Source organism: Nicotiana sylvestris, chromosome 3 (genome assembly GCF_000393655.2).
Source record: "Nicotiana sylvestris chromosome 3, ASM39365v2, whole genome shotgun sequence".
Lineage (NCBI taxonomy): Eukaryota > Viridiplantae > Streptophyta > Magnoliopsida > Solanales > Solanaceae > Nicotiana > Nicotiana sylvestris.
This window is the reverse complement of record NC_091059.1, coordinates 221,971,412-221,977,411: the sequence shown is the minus strand read 5'-3', so window position 1 is coordinate 221,977,411 and position 6,000 is coordinate 221,971,412.

Sequence of the window (6,000 nt, the reverse complement as noted above, 5' to 3'; positions counted from 1 at the left end):
ATTCCAAGATACGATCTCAATATCTTAAAATCTTCAAATTTGAGAGGCTTTGTGAAAATATCTGCAACTTGATCATGAGACTTCACATACTTGAGCTCGACTTCCTTCTTGAAAATGCATTCTCTGATGAAGTGATACCTTGTGTCTATATTGTCACGATCCAGATTTTCCATCCTCGGGAGTAGTGATGACGCCTACTAATATGAGCTAGGCAAGCCAAACCCTTAAACTAATTACTTCATTATCCATTTCTTTCTTTATAACAAACATAAAGCGATAACGTATAAACAACGGAAATTGAATTTACGCGGAAGAAAACCATAAAATATATGAAGTCTGTATCTATTACAACTGCTTAAGCCTTAATCCCAAAACCTGGTGTCACAGTACCACTGACGATCTAAGACTGCTAAATACAAGGTCTGAAAATAAAAGACACACTGTTTCTGAAGCAAAAAAGATGAAACAGGAAATAAAAGATAGAGGAGATGCTAGGTCCTGCGGACGCCTGCAGGTCTACCTTGGATCTCCGCGTGGACTGAAGGTAGCCTTCAAACTACGGTCGGAGAGCTGCTCCGGGATCTGCACATAGTGCAGAGTGTAGTATCAGCACAACCGACCCCATGTGCTGGTAAATGCCTAGCCTAACCTCGGCGAAATAGTGACGAAGTTAGGACCAGACTACCAGATAAACCCGTGTAGTTATATAATATACATCGGAAAGTAAAGAAGAAATAAACAAGTAAAGATGGGAGGGGGGAAAACATGCTTCGGAGAATAACAGGTAACAACAGAATATCAAGAGAATTATAAAAGGAACCAAAATCCAACCACTAACAAGGTTAAGGAAAAATGAAGGCAAAATTCACTTGCATTTCACATCTTGTTGCAGGCGTGCAATCCCATTCACATATCTTGTGGCAGGCGTGCCACCCGCTCCCATTTCAAATATCTCGTGGCAGGCATGTCACCCGGTCCCATTTCATATATCTTGTGGCAGGCGTGCCACCCGCTCCTATTTCAAATATCACGTGGCAGGCGTGCCACCCGCTCCCATTTTATTTATCTTGTGGCAGGTGTGCCACCAGCTTCTATTTCATATATCTTGTGGCAGACGTGCCACCCGCTCCCATGTTACAAATCAACAACAATCATAAAGAATTCCAGCAAAGAAACAAGAACAATATAACAACTTCCCAGTAAGGGAACATTAATATTTCAACAACATCCCGACAAGGGAACAATGATATTTCAACAATATCCCAGCAAGGAAACAATGATATTTCAACAATATCCCGGCAAGGGAACAATGATGATAATAACATGTGAGGCACAATAAATCACAACGAAATCATAACAATTATAATACAAGACCCACGGGCATGCTTGACACCGACATATAGATACCCATCACCATGCTTATATGTCATACTCCACAATTAACACGTAGCAAATAAGACACAACTCTTAATCCCTCAAGCTAAAGTTAGACCAAACACTTACCTCGATGCCACGAATGCATTTCACGTTTCAATTATAGCTTTAGCCCTTGATTCTACCACCAATTCGCTCGCATCTGGCCACAAGTTACTTAATTACATAAAAAAACACTAAATGAATCAACCCTAATGCATGAAAATGAGTTTTCTAAAGTTTTACTCAAAAGGTCAAAAATTGCCCCCGGGCCCACATGGTCAAAACCCGAGGTTCAACCCAAAACCTGATTACCCATTCCCCCATGAACCCAAATATATAATTTGTTTTGAAATCGGGCCTCAAATCGAGGTCCAAATCCTCAATTTTTTTAAAAACCTAGGTTCTACCCAAAACACACAATTTCTCCCATGAAAATCATTGATTTTGAGTTAAAATCATGTTAAAAGATGTAAATGATTGAAGAAAATGAGTTCTATCAGTCCCGGAGAGATTTAGGACTACTATTCCTATAAGAGAGAGGATTTTAGGCAGACTCTTGGGTTTTAAAGGTAAAAAGACTAAGACGACATACAAAACATGTATGACTGCATATTAGGGGAAACATATAAACAACTAAGAGGCTCATATATACCTCCTCAAATAAAGCACATAAATAGCATGACTTAAACACATTTAGGGTCAAAATTTAAAGGTACTAAGGCAGGGTGCTTTAATTGTTGAAGCAGACCATATTTATTATATAACTCAGATAAGAAGTCCGAATCAGGCCTGCCTGCTGGTTGTAGCAGTGCTAATTAAACAAAGGCGAGTTTAGTTTTATCAAGCAATTACCTAAGGCTTGCCTAAGTGTGTATTGGAGGATGATATCTATTACTGATTAAGAAGGCAGCATAATAGTGGTTAATTTTAAAACATGCGATTTGGACCCTATAGGCATGCTTTCTAAATCGTATTAATAAAAGGAGTAGGTTGCTTAAACTGATTCATGACAGGCATGAGTCAAACTAATTTTAACTAGACTGATTTAGATCCTATAGGCATGATCTCTATTATAGCTGATTTCAATTCCTATAGGCACGGTATCTAAGTGTTAACGACTGATTTTGATCCTATAAGCATGGTATCTAATTGAACATGCAGTGAAGTAGGCATGATTTATTTGATTAAAGCGAAATTCCTATAGGCATGATTTCTATTAAAATGAATTTTAATCCTATGGGCATGATCTCTATTTGTGTGAAAGTAAAGTATGCAGAACTTGAATTAAAATAGAGCAGATCCTATAGGCATGGTGTCTAAGTGTGGAAGTAAAGCACGCAGAACTTGAATTAGAATAGAACATATCCTATATGCATGTTCTCTACCCTTCTAATAGCTAAAACATGCCTAATTACCCCATCCCTTTCACTAGCCAACCCAAATATTTGCTAAATCATTACAGACTAAATACTGAATAACATCAGAAAAGTGCAAAATAAGAAGCTACATCCATAGGAAGCCCGATTCTGACTTCCTCTATGAGTTATCGAATAAACCACCTCAAATGCCACTTGTTTCAAATCCTTTCTCAGACCTGGATGTGTCAAAGTTCTCTAAGGGTCTCAAGGGACCCCGGGCAGTGCTTACACCCAGGTTTGCATAACCAAATAGAGATGAGTGCAGTGTGGAAGGGCCAGTCCTTATGTGTCCAAATTGAGAGGGAGCTCAAGGGTCCTAAGATAAGGCTCACACAAGAGGGGCAGAACCTAGGTTCTAAGAATATAGTGGAAGTGCAGAACACTGAGATTTATTTAAAAATGGGTTGGAAATAGTAAGTAGTAAAGGTGTTTTGAAAACAGTAGTAGTAAAACTCAAACTACACAGAATCAGCAGTTACACAAAGGGGTCAGGGGTTTTGGGATTACATTGCACGAAGCACATGACCCCAGAAAGGATCTGATTTGGTCATGTACAGCAATAGATGATGCTGGCATGCCCACAAACCAGCCAAAGAACACAAACACATAGGGGGATATGGGGGTTTGGGATTTATAAGTCGGCAAATCACACAACAAGTGACTGACAGAGTGCATACATAAGGGAAAACATTAATTTAGAAGGGGAGGGAGCAGATTACAACATGCTTAGTAATGTAACTTGATTGCATAAACATAAGCAGAAGCAGGTAAGGGTGAAGGAAACTGAAACAGCTAAAGAAATATGTTGTTGTTGATGCTTGAAGATTAACTAGGACATACCAGTAGAGAAACAAAGTGCAGAAAGGAAAAGTAGGCAAAAATTCCACAGTCTAGCTTTGGCTTTCAGCCGGCTAGACAAAGCAGTAGCACAAGTAGTAGTAGAGAAAAAAGAGAAAGTTTTGAGTGTAAGTGTGTGTTCTTGAACTCAATTGTTCGTTTCTTTGAATCAATTAAGGAAAGAAAATCAGTTTGGAGACAGATTGATTATTGCCATAAAAAGGGCAGTAAAAACATGAAACAAACAATCAAGTCTAAGAACAAAATATGCTTATTTTGGGAAAGGATTCAGCAAGGTAAAACATCACAGTAAAGGGAAAGTAATCAATTAATTTTAAACAAGCGAGTGAAATTAGGGTTCATAAAAGAAAATCTTCTGTAATCAGTCACAAAATCAAGATCAATCCAGGAAGAAACTTCAGCATATAAATAGAGCGAACAGGAACATCAGACATGCGAGGCCAAACATATTGGCAAAAGAGATAGCACAAACATACAGTAATAGTAGGAGTAAGCTAGGATTCAGTAGTAAAAGAAACCTACTCGAAGCACAGTAGTCAACAAAGTCAAGTAGTCATATAGAACCAGAGTGTAGAGAACCAAACTAACAGGTAAAGAAAGTCAGTAACAAGTAAAGAACTCACAGTAATAAGTGAGGAAGACCCTTTTAAGAAATTAGGGTTTCAACAATAGTCGAGTTAAAAGAATGGTAAGAACTCAGAATCAGATACGTCTAACAAGGAAAAGGATTCGAACACACAGAACTTAATCGAAACAAGTGTGCGTATAAAATAAACAAAGAGAGTTTCAGAACCCCGGATAGAATCAAAACACTTAGGGTTTTCAACATGCTGATTCAAGTAGAAGAAAAAGCGTAAACAAATCGTTTGAACATAGTAAAAATCATGAAACAACACCAAAAATCAGAGAAGAGATCTTTTAAAAAAGGTTAAGAGAAACCCTAATCGCTGAAGACGAAGAGTTATTTTGAAAATCAGAAAATTTTAATGGAAAACACTTGAGGGGTTCATAACATTCACAGATCTAAGATAGATCTGAAGAAAATTGAATGATCTTAAAGGTTAGGGTTTCAGAGAACCCAGAAAAAGGTGAGAAAGACCTTGAAAAGTTACTGATCTAGCCGGAAAAGCCACGGATCTGACCTAAACGGTCGTGTATGGCCGGAGAAAGGTCATGAATAGAAGTTGAGTAAGGACTGGACCAGATCTCTTTGATATCTATCTATGAAATCACACAAACAGGCCACCAGAAGATGTAGGAGACCGATGTACATCTTAAACAGCGATGAGAGTCCATGGATTAGGTGGGGATTGAGGTGGCGGCGGCAGAGAGAATTGGAGAGGAAAGGGATTCAAGGGCGACAGGTGGTGAGAAATGATTTAGGGTAAGGGGTCGTTTGGGGTTAAAAATGGTAAGGGGGAATGGTGCCCGTTGATCTAAATGATCAACGACCAGGATTAAAATGGTTAGGTGGGGAATCAGGGTTGGGTCATTTAAATTGGGTTAGGGGTCGGGTTTGAATGGGAATTGGGCCAGAAAATTGGATTTAATTTGAGGTTTAATTTAGGCTAAAATTGAAATGTAATTGGGCTATTATTTAAATAGCCAATTTTTCCCTTTTAAAATTATAAAAATAGTAAATTAATTTCTGGAAATAAATTGAAAGCACTTAAATGATTATAACATATAATTAACAGTTTAAAAATATATGGCTTAATTTTATGGATATAAAAATAATTAAACCTTAAAATGGCTAACATTTCAATTAGATGCAATTAACTTTGAAAATACTAAATAAAATTGTAAAAATTACCTTAGCCATATTTTGGCATAAATATGAAAATATAATAGATGAATTATCAAAATAATAATTTTAAAAATAATTATTGGGGATTTTATTGATGAAAAAGGGAAATAAATCAATTTAAAACCCTTAAATATTATGGAAAAATAATAAAATACTTGGACATGCTTATATATGCATATATATGCTATTTTTAAAGTATTTTGCATATTGAAAATATATAGAAAAAATTGGGTATCAACAGCTGCCCCTCGTTACCTGGGAAGGATGAAAGAGTTGTCGGGTAAAGATATGATGGCCAATTTTGACCAAGCAAAATGATTTGAAGAAGTTTAGGCCGCACCCTAGCTTCTGAGTTGCCTACATATCCCTAGTTTTATAGTAATCAGGTCGTATGTAGTTCAGGATTCACTTGCGGAGTGTGCTGATGATGATATTTCAAAAACGGACGCAATATCTAGGGCGGGGTGAGTGGATGACTTGCGGGAATGGTTAGGTAAGGCT